This window comes from Pezoporus wallicus, unplaced genomic scaffold (assembly GCF_028554395.1).
Source record: "Pezoporus wallicus isolate ANWC-B61680 ecotype Strahan unplaced genomic scaffold, APGP_CSIRO_Pwel_v1 scaffold_6885, whole genome shotgun sequence".
NCBI lineage: Eukaryota > Metazoa > Chordata > Aves > Psittaciformes > Psittacidae > Pezoporus > Pezoporus wallicus.
This window is the reverse complement of record NW_026638858.1, coordinates 1,888,108-1,901,530: the sequence shown is the minus strand read 5'-3', so window position 1 is coordinate 1,901,530 and position 13,423 is coordinate 1,888,108.

Below are 13,423 nucleotides of genomic sequence, written 5' to 3'. Positions count from 1 at the left end.
TCAGCTACAAAGCAGCCACAGCACCAGAAGATTTGGGTTCATATCATGTAATTGCAGCCAAAAAGACAAAAGTAATTTGCACCATGGGAAGCTGTGGGCACAACTCTAATAGCTGTTGCCTGAGCTCTGGAGGAGAGAGTGCCTGGTGCATTAATGAAGAGCTATTAATATTGGAAAGCAGTTAATCTGCAATTACCTGGAGCTCCATGGAGCGACCATCTGAGAGTTAAACAAACATAGTGAAGCTGAGGAAGATTATGAAAACTCTTGATAGAGATTAATGGCCTGAGCTTAACCATAAAAAGCTGCTGTGTCTGCTTCTTGATAAATATTGTCCAGGCTTCTCCATGGCCATGATGAGAGAAGAAATGACAGGGTGGTTTTGAGTCGGCTATAACAAGTGGAGTATGCCTTCTGCTGGAGAAATAGCATCTGCTGGCAGCTGCTAATGAGATGAAGGAGGAAATCAGTCACCTGAGAAAGATGTGTAAATGGATGCTTTAAAGCCTCAACCTTCAGCCTCAGCCTTAAATCAGGCTGGAAAAGGCTGTGCAGAAGGGAGCATTTCTGAATTGGGTTTGGGGTCCCAAATCCATTGCCAGGTTGTTTTTTGGTGATGCTGTGTGATGATTTAGGGCCATGCAGGACCCAGAAGGGCTTTAGGAACAGGCATTTTTTATTTGTGTGTGTTTTTTTCCAGCTCCCTTTTCTGAAGTCATGGCCTTGAGGTTCACTGCATAATTTATGCGGCCAGGCATAAAAGCACATGGTTGTTAGTCCCAAAATGGACATGGCAGAAGAAGGTGCAGGGATGTCCCCTCCTTGAGAAATGTTACCCCCAGTACCAGTGCCCATTGCTCCTCTCTGCAGCTTTGGCTCTGCTTGGAGGCCAAATCACCAGTGCAGTCCCATGGACAAGGGAAGCCCATGGTACATTTAGGAGGGAAGCCAGGGAAACTAGGGCTGAGCACCTCCCTGGTCTGGCTCTGGACAGCCTGGAGCAAGCCTTCATGTGGTAAAACTCAGCAGACCCATTAGTTTGCTGAAGAGGGAGGGGTGAGCAGATGGGCCCAGCTCCAGTTTCTAATGCACTGCCAAGGCTGCTTTCTTCCCTCCTCATTGCTTTTCCTTCTCAATCTGCCTTGTGTTCTTGTAACAGGGCTTTAAGCACTCTCCTCCTCTGGCAGGATCCTCTTAGCATCTGGTGGTAGCTGTTTGAAGCAGCGGTGGTGGAGCTGGGCTTTGTTTGGGTGAAATAAGCCATGGCCTTTCAGTTCTTAAAAGGGGCCTATATGAAAGATGGGGAGAGACTTTTTAGCAGGGGCTGTGGCTGTTGTGATAGGTGAAGGGTAATAGCTTTAAACTAAAAGAGGGGAGATTTAGGCTGGATGTGAGGAGAAATTTCTTTATAATGAGGATGGTAAAACACTGGCACAGGTTGCCCAGAGAGGCTGTATAAGCCCCATCCCTGGAGACATTCAAGGCCAGGCTGGATGTGGCTCTGGGCAACATGTTCTAGTTCAAGATGTCGCTGCTCATTGCACGGGGTTGGACTAGATGACATTTGAAAGTCCTTTCCAACCTGAACTATTCTGTGATTCTATTCTATGGTTCTTCTATGATTCTATGAAAGTGAGCACAGCTGGCTCGTGAGCCTATTCACAGGGAGGGGGACAGCTGTGTCTTGCGTGCAAGCGTCTCCTTTTCACCTCCTTTTGCCTTGGTAAGGTTAGTTGTCCCTCATCTACCAAGCACCTTTTGCCTGACCAATGCTCCTCGTGTACTTGGAGGGTCCTGCAGCAGGAGGATTCCCTGGTGGAAGGTGCGACAAGAGAAATTAAAAGAAGGGGAAAATCAACTCCTCAGTTTATGTCTGTGCTGGATTCCCACGTCTGCGTCTAGAGGGCAGGGCAGGTACATGCTGTGAGCTGGGTCTCGATGTCATCTGGTCTGTGGCCTCGTTAGAGCCTCCCCAGCAAGGATTTCTTCTGTAGATGGGAGTGTCGGGGAGAGGGAGAGCAAGCTGCGATGCTGTGGTGCAAGAACGTTCCCATTGCCACAGAGCCATTGGCAGCCGTTCAGTGATGCTGAGGGAGTCCAAGGTAGGCTTTTCCAGGAGGCAGGAGCCAGCCCTTGCCTGATCCTGCACTGCCAGGGTAAAGGAGGTTTTGCTGGTGGGTTAATGGGGTCAAAAGCAAGTATCCAAAGCCAGTCTGCACCGTGCAAGGTACCTGAGTGCTGGGTGAGGTGCTTGTTCCTCTGCTTCACACAAGGGACAGTCCCTCTGCATTTAATTAGCAGCTTTGCAGTGCAGTAGCAAGAGGAAAAGCAGTGCTTGAGCCAGGCAGAGGTCTGTTAAAGGAAGCAAGAAGTACTGACAATTGAGATGTTTTTTATTAAGATTTATAATCTCCATTATTTACATCCAGATCCAAGGCTCCTGACCTCCTGAAGTCCCTCCCAAAGCAAATTATTCCCCTGTTCAGTGATTTTTATGATATTTGTCCCTGCACTTCAGGAGATCAAGTGAGAGTGCTGCACCAGGAGAAGGCTGAGCCTTATACCTGCTTGTCACCAGTCGCCTGCCGTGAGACAGAAACGATTATGGGCTGTCATCTTTCAGCCTGGGTATGGGCTGGCTGTCCTCCAGCCACAGATTTTTTGGCTAGTCTCACAGTTTTTGAGAGCTGGAGAGTATCTAAGCTCTACTCACCAGCAGCACGTGTGCCTGTTTTGTAAATATTCGTTAGCTAGCATCATTACATCTTGCCATTTTATAGGCAAAACGTGTACTTTGCCATACATGGGTTTCTCTTTTAAAATCTCCAGCTTCTGGATTTGTCATGTGCAGGTTTGCACCTCTTTCTTTGAAAGAACACTTTTATCCTTTGTGGGTGAGAAGGTACCTGAGGGTCTCTTCCAGCTCAAAACCCAGAAGAAAAGTGAGAGGATGGTGGATGCTGGATCCAGCATCCTGCCGTTACCTACAGTAAAGCACTGTGGTGGTGGGGGGAAAGCTTGCTGAGGGTCCTGTGCAGTGCAGGGCCGGAGGGATGGCTGCTCTCAGCCAATTGGCCTTTGGGAAACTCCAGTGGGAAAGAGGGGTGCTGGGAAAGCCACCCTACTGGGTGCCAATGGTAGAGGGTGGACTGGAGAGGTTGTGCCTGGGTGCTGGAGTCTCCAAGGGGGGTGCATGGGTAAGAGTGGAGGGGGGAATGGGAGGTGGGCTGTGGGTTGATGCTGACCTTGGAAGAGATCTGTGATTTATCACTCTGTTTCTAAAGCTCCTGGCCCCTTTTTGGTTTTGTTTTTAACTGACACCATGTTCTCACTGCTGCTTTGTTTTGGCACTGAGAGCCTGAAGGATCCTTTGAGAGCAGAGACATGTTGCAATAGTACTCTTTTGAGCACTCAGAGGTCTCAGCCTGTTCTCCAGACATGTTCTGGGTCATGTCCTGGTCTTTAGCAGGTTTTGAGGATGTGCAGACACATGGAAGATTGTGATCAGGTGTCAGGTCACTGTGGTAATACTATCCAGGGCAGGCTTGGTGTGAATGCCAGAGGGATCACCTCCTGGATGCATCAGCTGCTGGGCACAGAACAGCATTGGGCAGAAGTTCTGGCTTTTCAAATGGCCTTCCAGGTCAGCCTGCGGCCATGGAGACAGGGCCATGCTGTTTTAGGGTCTGAGGCACCTTCGGTGTCAAGTGTACTGCGTTGAAGTGCGAAAAGCTCTTCCAAGGGGTGAGGTGTGTACCCAGGGCTGAACTGGGAAACAAGAGATCATAACCCTGGCTATGAACACAGCCTCCCCATTGCTGGAGACTGAAGCTCCCAGTGGCTACTGTGGTCAGAAGGGGCTTCATCCAGAGGGGTTTTCTGTTACTTGCCCTCTCCCTGCAGTTGCTCTTCACCCCTTTGTGTTTTCAGTCTAAAATGCTGCCCTTCCTCCTGGCTCTGGTTTGCAATGAATTGCAAACCCCTCCAGCAGCCCACACTTGTTTCTCTTCAAGGACAGTGTTTATATCAAAAGCTTAGGGCAGAACCTCCTATGTGCATGAGGTTGTCATGGTTTAAACCCTGTCATCAAGTTAGCCACACAGTCCACTCCCCACCCCACCCCCGCCTTTTCTCACCCCCCTCCCGCTCCCAGAGGGATGGGGAGGAGAATTGAAAGAATGCAGCTCCCACGGGTTGAGATAAGAACAGTTTAGTAATTAAGGTGTAACACAAATCACTACTGCTACCACCAATAATAATAATGATAAGGGAAATAACAAGGGAAGAGAATACAATACTACCCACCAACGGAGCCTGGCCAAGCAGTGAGTGCCCTTCTGGGTAACTCCCAGTTACATCCTGGGCACGACGTGCTGTGGTATGGAATACCTCTTTGGTCAGTTTGGGTCAGGTGTCCTGTCTCTGCTTCCTCCTGGCTTCCCCTCCTCCCTGGCAGGGCATGAGACTCACAAAGTCCTTGGTCAGAGTAAATATTTGAGCAGTAACTAAAAACATGGGTGTTATCAGCGCTGTTCCCAGGTCGAAAGTCAAAACACAACGCTGCACCAGCTACTAAGAAGGAGAAAAATTGACTGCTACTGCTGAACCCAGGACAGTATCCACCCCTTATTCCATACCATTCATGTCATGCTCAGATCCCACATTTTCAGTATACCATCGCTCTTACATATATACATCCACATACACAGAGAGAAAGAGATAATTTTCTTAGTGCATGGACCAATCCCTATAATGCTGCCAAGTCCATTCGGTCCATGATGTCAGGTTCCATCTCTTGTAAAAGTATTTCGGGGCAGGAGAGGCTGTGTGCAGTGTTGGATCATTGCCTTTACTGCAGAACTTGTCTGGTTCTATCAAAGTTCATTCTCTGTTGGGATGATGGTTGGAGGGAAGTCAGGGCCAGTCGCTGATGACCTGAAGACATCTAGTTGATGGGCTATAAAAGTATTACATAGCAGGCAACACCATACAATTGAGTTCATTGGCTGTTTTCCCCTAAAATCAAATCCCCTTGAGGTATGCATCAGACTTCCCCATCTTCCCTCATTACCCACCAAGTATATTCGGGTCCCTGAGTAAAAGCAATCCCACGAGGAATAACCCAGACTGTCTTGCTCAGCAGATTCTTTATGTGCACCACGGGAACTTTGTTCCCCTCTACAATATGTAAAAGTTCTGACTGGGCTGGGCCAGCCCTGTTGGCAGATCCTCTGGTGTTGACCAACCAGGTGGCCTTTGGTAAGTGTGTATCCCAATGCTTGAAAGTTCCCCCCACCCATTGCTCTCAGTGTAGTTTTTAACAGCCCATTGTACCGTTCAATTTTCCCAGAGGCTGGTGCGTGGTAGGGGATGTGATATACCCATTCAATGCCATGCTCTTTGGCCCAAGTGTCTATAAGGTTATTCCAGAAATGAGTCCCATTGTCTGACTCAATTCTCTCTGGGGTGCCGTGTCGCCACAAAATCTGTTTCTCAAGGCCCAGGATAGTGTTCCGGGCAGTGGCATGGGGCACAGCGTATGTTTCCAGCCATCCAGTGGCTGCCTCCACCATGGTAAGCCCATGGTGCTTGCCTTGGCGGGTTGGTGGCAGTGTGATATAGTCAATCTGCCAGGCCTCCCCATATTTATACTTCAACCATCGTCCTCCATACCAAAGAGGCTTTAACCGTTTGACTTGTTTAATGGCAGCACATGTGTCACACTCATGAATAACCTGGGCAATAGTGTCCATTGTTAAATCCACCTGTCTATCACGAGCCTATCTGCATGTTGCATTTCTGCCCTGATGGCCTGAAGTGTCATGGGCCCACCGGGCCAAAGATAATTCACCTTTATGTTGCCAATCTAAGTCCATCAGAGCCACTTCAATCTTAGCAGTTTATCCACTTGTTGGTTGTTCTGGTGTTCCTCAGTGGCCCGACTCTTGGGTACATGGGCATCTACATGGCGTACCTTCACCCCCAGGTTCTGCACCCTGGCAGCGATATCTTTCCACAGTGCAGCAGCCCAGATGGGTTTACCTCTGCGTTGCCAGTTGCTCTGCTTCCATTGCTTCAACCACCCCCACAGGGCATTTGCCACCATCCATGAATCAGTATAGAGGTAAAGTACTGGCCACTTTTCTCGTTCGGCAATGTCCAGGGCCAGCTGGATGGCTTTCACCTCGGCAAACTGACGCGATTCACCCTCTCCTTCAGCAGTTTCTGCAACTTGTTGTCCAGGACTCCATACAGCTGCCTTCCATCTCCGATGCTTTCCCACAATACGGCAAGAGCCATCAGTAAACAAGGCATACTGCTTTTCACTTTCTGACAGTTTATTATATGGTGGGGCCTCTTCAGCACGCATCACCTCCTCCTCTGGTGACATTCTGAAATCTTTGCCCTCTGGCCAGTCCATGATGACTTCTAGAATGCCTGGATGACTGAGATTTCCTATTTGAGCTCGTTGTGTAATTAGTGCAGCCCATTTACTCCATGTAGCATCAATTGCATGATGTGTAGAGGAGACCCTGCCTTTGAACATCCAGCCCAGCACGGGCAAGTGGAGTGCCAGGAGGAGCTGTGCTTCAGTGCCAATCACTTCCGAAGCAGCTCGAGCCCCTTCATAGGCTGCCAGTGTCTCTTTCTCAGTTGGGGTATAGCTGGCCTCAGATCCTTTGTATCCCCAACTCCAAAAGCCAAGGGGTCGACCTCGAGTCTCCCCTGGAGCTTTCTGCCAGAGGCTCCAGGTAGGACCGGTCTCCCCAGCTGCAGTGTACAGCACATTTTTTACATCTGGCCTGGTCTGGACAGGTCCAAGGGCTACTGCGTGAACTATCTCATGTTTAATTTGCTCAAAGGCTTCTTCTTGCTCAGGGCCCCATTTAAAATCATTCTTCTTCCGGGTCACATGATAGAGAGGGCTTACAATCGAACTGTAATTTGGGATGTGCATTCTCCAGAACCCCACAGCACCCAAGAAAGTTTGTGTTTCTTTCTTATTAGTTGGTGGAGACATTGCTGTTACCTTGTTGATCACATCTGTGGGGATCTGTCTACGTCCATCTTCCCATTTTATTCCCAAAAATTGAATCTCCTGTGCAGGTCCCTTGATCTTACTCCGTTTTATGGCAAAACCGGCTTTCAGCAGGATTTGGATTATTTTCCTCCCTTTCTCAAAGACTTCTTCCGCTGTATCGCCCCACACAATAATGTCATCAATGTATTGCAGGTGTTCTGGAGCTTGCCCCTGTTCCAGTGCAGTCTGGATCAGTCCATGGCAAATGGTAGGGCTGTGTTTCCACCCCTGGGGCAGTCGGTTCCAAGTGAACTGGACGCCCCTTCAAGTAAAAGCAAACTGTGGCCTGCACTCTGCTGCCAAAGGAACTGAGAAAAATGCATTGACAATATCAATCGTGGCATACCTCTTGGCTGCCTTTGACTCCAGTTCATACTGAAGTTCTAGCATGTCCGGTACAGCTGCACTCAATGGTGGTGTGACTTCATTCAGGCCACGATAGTCTACTGTTAGTCTCCATTCTCCATTAGACTTTCGCACTGGCCATATGGGGCTATTAAAGGGTGAGCAGGTCCTGCTGATCACTCCCTGACTCTCCAGTCTACGGATCAGCTGATGGATGGGAATCAGGGAGTCTCGGTTGGTGCAATATTGCCGCCGGTGCACTATTGTGGTCGCAATTGGCACTTGTTGTTCTTCGACCTTCAGCAACCACACAACAGAAGGGTCCTCTGAGAGGCCAGGCAAGGTGGACAGCTGCTCAATTTCCTTTGTCTCCAAATCAGCAATACCAAAAGCCCATTGGTACCATTTTGGGTCTTTGAAGTACCCTCTCCTGAGGTAATCTATGCCAAAGATGCATGGAGCCTCTGGACCAATCACAATGGTGGGCTTTTGCCATTTCCTCCCAGTCAGGCTGATTTCAGTCTCCAGCACAGTCAACTCTTGGGATCCTCCTGTCACTCCAGAAATATAGATGGGTTCCACCCCTTGACAGCTTGATGGCATCAGGGTACACTGATACCTGCACCGGTATCTACTAGAGCCTTATACTTCTGTGGGACTGATGTGCCAGGCCATCTGATCCACACAGTCCAGTAAAACCAATTGTCCCCTACCTCCACCTGGCTGGAGGCAGGGCCCCTTTAATAGTCATCACAACGTTGGACACTTAAGTCGTGGTGAAAGGGATTATTCTTCGTTATCACAGGAGCTGGAGTAAAATCAGCTCTTCCACTCCATCTGGGAAACTGCTCACCAGAGACTGAAGCCGCAGCTTTCATGGGATGATCTCCTTGACCCTTGTTCTCCTCTTCAATTCAGTCACCCGTTCCTCCAAAACTGAAGTAGGTTTTCCATCCCACTTTGTCATGTCTTCTCCATGATCCTGCAGGTAAAACCATAGGGTAGCCCGTGGCGTATACCTTCTATATCTTCTCTCTTGAACAATAGGACATCTTTTGTTAATTGCTGAGACGTGGGCTGGTACACGTGAGGAGCTGGATAAATCAGATAGATCGACCCTCAATTGTTTGAGGTCCTGGGACAGTTTTTACACAGCTGAGATGATGGAAGGGGTGAGATTGTCTTTGAACTCTCGGAGTTTATGAATTGTTTCATCCACTGTAAGTGGTACTATGTCATTCCAGGTTACTGTTGCCAATGAATGGGCATATAATGACGGTGCATTCTGTGTAAGTTTTTGCCACACGGGTCGTGTACATTCAACTTCATCTGGATCTATGGGTATATCCTTGGTGTTGGGACTGGTCTTGTTTAACATCTTTGTCGCTGACATGGACAGTGGGATTGAGTGCGCCCTCAGCAAGTTTGCCGATGACACCAAGCTGTGTGGTTCAGTTGATACCCTGGAGGGAAGGAATGCCATCCAGAGGGACCCTGACACGCTTGTGAGGTGGGCTGATGCCAACCTCATGAAGTTTAACCATGCCAAGTGCAAGGTCCTACACCGGGGTCGGAGCAATCCCAGGCACAGCTACAGGTTGGGCAGAGAAGAGATTCAGAGCAGCCCTGCAGAGAAGGACTTGAGGGTATTGGTTGATGAGAAAATGAACTTGGGCTGGCAGTGTGTGCATGCAGCCCAGAAAGCCAACTGTATCCTGGGCTGCATCAAAAGGAGCGTGACCAGCAGGTCGAAGGAGGTGATCCTGCCCCTCTACTCTGCTCTTGTGAGACCTCACCTGGAGTATTGTGTGCAGTTCTGGTGTCCTCAACATAAAAAGGACATGGAACTTTTGGAACAAGTCCAGAGAAGGGACACGAGGATGATCAGGGGACTGGAGCACCTCCCATAGGAAGACAGGCTGAGAAAGTTGGGGCTGTTCAGCCTGGAGAAGAGAAGGCTGCGTGGAGACTTCCTAGCAGCCTTCCAGTATCTGAAGGGGGCCTACAAGGATGCTGGAGAGGGACTCTTCATTAGGGACTGTAGTGATAGGACAAGGGGTAACGGGTTAAAACTTAAAATGGGAAGTTTAGATTGGATATAAGGAAGAGATTCTTTACTGTAAGGGTGGTGAGGCACTGGAATAGGTTGCCCAAGGAGGTTGTGAATGCTCCATCCCTGGCAGTGTTCAAGACCAGGTTGGACGAGGCCTCGGGTGATATGATTTAGCGTAAGGTGTCCCTGCCCATGGCAGGGGGGTTGGAACTAGATGATCTTAAGGTCCTTTCCAACCCTAATTATTCTGTGATTCTATTCTATTTGGCTTGATGTGATAGTTCATCGCTACGATGGCCGATTCCCTCAGAGACTGGATGCCTTTGTCTATAGTAGTCCGCTTGGCCGAATGACTCATAACATCGTCCTTGTATGGAAACCTGTCTTTCACAGCTGCCAAGAGCCGCCTCCAAAGACTGAGGGACTTTTTCTCTCTTGCAATTGCTTTGTCAATTCCCCCTTCTCTAGCAAGTGATCCCAGCTGCTTGCCTTCTGTACCTTCTAGTTCGTGACCATCAGCCCCATTGTGCCAGCATCGGAGTAACCAGGTGATGATGTGCTCCCCTGGTTGATGGGTAAAATCTTTTCGCATATTCCATAGCTCGGTTGAGGTCCGGGGTCGAGAAGTCACCTCTTCTTCTTCTTCTTCGTCATGTGATGATGACTCCTGATCAGATGCTGGACCGGGTGGTGAATTCATTGTTTCTTCATCTTGCTTCACCCTTCTTACCTCTTTTTTGCTTGTTCTCTTGTGTACAGGGGTAATCGATATTGGTACGAATTGGTCCTCTGGTTTGGCTGCAGTGATTATCACTGTCGTTTGAGTAGCAACTGTACTTGTTGCTGGGGGTGGTGCAGCTGCTGTGCTTGGAGCTGGGGTAACCGCGCTGTCTGTTGCAGTCAAAGTTTGAGCAGCTGCTGTACTTGCCGCTGGGGTAGCTGCGCTGTTCGTTGCAGCCAAAGTTTGAGTAGCGACTGTACTTGTCGCTGGGGGTGGTGTAGCTGCTGTGCTAGGAGCTGGAGTAGCTGCGTTGTCTGCTGCTTTGCCCTCAGATCCGCCAACATTCTTTTCCTTTTGAAGGTGCTGGATAGTGTTGAACAGGGCCCTGTAAGCATAGGCCAAGCCCCAGCACGTTGCCATGATTTGTCCATCTCTGGTATGGTCAGAATGACCACACACCACATTTAAGTGTTTTACTAATTCTTCTGGATTTTGCAGTTGTTCGGTGGTGAGATTCCAAAGTACTGGAGGGGCCCACTGACCTAGATACTTGCCCATACTATCCCACACACCCTGCCACTCATGGCTGTCCAGCCTCGGGAAGAATCTCTTGGTCCTCCTATATCGTAGTCTAACCCCAGACAAGACCCAAACCTGACTCTGCTTAACTCTTGAAATCAGATGAAATGGTCGTGCGTAAAACATGCTCTTTATGCGTGCCAACATGGTGATCCCCATCACAATCAGCAAACAGGTCTCAACAGCATTAAAAGGCCATTCAAAAACTTCAAAACTCTCACACACTGTTGTAAACGGCCTAGGGGAGGCTGGTGAGAGGGTAAGAGAATATCTCCTTCACAGGTTGACCACCTGAGAAGGAGAAAAAAGATGTGTAATTGCTATACACTTCTATTATATACCTCCCAAAGTATAAAGGTGGTGACCACACTGGGAACATAAGCCAGGTCAGTTTCATGATCAATGATTCTATTGTATTACAAGTCATTACCGTGAAGTACAATGAGACAAGAACCTTAGCCCAAGCCCCGCACTTGAAAAACACTAACAAACACAGCAAATACCGGCTGTAGGTAAGGTACAGTATGCTGAAACTGTGAAATCAAGAGAAACAACTTTGAGAGCCAGTAAATCAGCATTGTGACAAGTAACTATTAATCCAAAACAACGAATGCTTATCACAAATACGATTAGACACACTCTGGTCAGATCTGTCATTATCTCAACCGTTCATGCCCCATGTTGGGCGCCAAAAAGAACTGTCATGGTTTAAACCCTGTCGTCAAATTAGCCACGCAGTCCACTCCCCACCCGCCCCCCCCACCCCACCCCCCACCTTTTCTCTCCCCCCTCCCCGCTCCCAGAGGGACAGAGAGGAGAATCAAAAAGAATGCAACTCCCACGGGTTGAGATAAGAACAGTTTAGTAACTAAGGTATAACACAGATCACTACTGCTACCACCAATAATAATAATGATAAGGGAAATAACAAGGGAAGAGAATACAATACTACCCACCAACGGAGCCTGGCCAAGCAGTGAGTGCCCTTCCGGGTAACTCCCAGTTACATCCTGGGCACGACGTGCTGTGTTATGGAATACCTCTTTGGTCAGTTTGGGTCAGGTGTCCTGTCTCTGCTTCCTCCTGGCTTCCCCTCCTCCCTGGCAGAGCATGAGGCTCACAAAGTCCTTGGTCAGAGTAAATATTTGAGCAGTAACTAAAAACATGGGTGTTATCAGCGCTGTTCCCAGGTTGAAAGTCAAAACACAACGCTGCACCAGCTACTAAGAAGGAGAAAAAATGACTGCTACTGCTGAACCCAGGACAGAGGTCTTCCCTCAGTCTGGCCTTGCAGGAGAGCTGAAGTTCTCTGGGAATAGTGGACAGTATCCGTGGCACATTCCTCTAGCACGAGTGGAGAGGAATGAGGGAAGGGGACAAGGTATGAGAAGTGCAATACCCTCAGTCATACTTGATATTCACAGAGCAAAGCGCCTCTCTGAAGGACTTGCCTGGAGCTTCCTTATGTCTTCCTTGAGGTTTTCTGCAAAGAACTTGTTAATTCATAACTCACACCACTTCTCTGTCTTTCTTAATGTTAACCATAGCTCTTAATTTTGGGATGGTTTTGGGCTTCTGTCCTTCATGGTCCTCACTGGGTTTCTTCCTCATGACATTCTAAGTCTGGAGCCTCTTTTTTCTGTGTGAGCTTCTCTACAACTTAAGCTCTGTGCAGATTAGCTCCATGGAAAACGTTATGCAGACTCGGAGGCTCAACCTTCTGCTCATCCTATTATCACACTTCACCCTCCACTCCTTCCATATCCAGAACCACATCTGTTAGCTAAAATTTTACGCTTTCTTTGAACTTCTTTATGCAACTATTTCAAGCCAACACTTCTCTATCCCAGGGTGATAACCAAACCCCTGAACTTGGAGCAAATCTCGTGCTGTGCTGCGTGCTTGGACTCTCCAGGAAGTCTTCATTTCATGGGGCTGAAGGAAACTCCTTGGCTGTGTGGAATTTGTGAATGGAGAACTCCCCCAGTTCTGATCCCTCTGCCGAGAGCTGAGCTGCTCTCCAGAGGACTGGTGAGCTAGCAGTGGCCAGAATGTGTGTAGCTGTGTAGGGAGCTAAAGAAAATGGCTGTAGAGACTTTGGAAAGAATAAGGAGTCAGTTTAGAGTCAAACATGGCCAATGGAGTTTGCACTGAGAGAAGTGAGCAACTAAGCTGTCCCTGCATAGGTGATTTTGACTGGTGGCTGTTGAGGGTGGCCACTGTTGCCTGCAAATGCACTTGCTTTGGTCTGTGGTTTTCATTTTCTGAGAAATTGGCTTTAGCTGTGACAAGCAGACGTTCCTCCTGCCAAACTGTTTTTTGCTGAAGTCCACATGGGAGGTGGGTGCTGGGTGCAGTGATACCACTACCAATGACTCTTCCTCAGTGGCTGCAATGAGGGATGCTTCTGAGGACCAAAGCTGCTGGATTTTAACCTCTGTGTTTTCTAGGTCTGTCTCCAGTAGAGATCACCATCAGGGGGACATGGATGTGCATGAGGTGGGTAGGCAAAAGGGTTGAATCTGGCTGATCCTCATTACAGCTCTTCCCAACCCAGCTCCCTCAACAAGGTGCTGACCAACAGATGTTGCAAGGGAACAAACGATGATGAGGGCAAAAGCAGCCAAAACCTCTGTTAAACTGC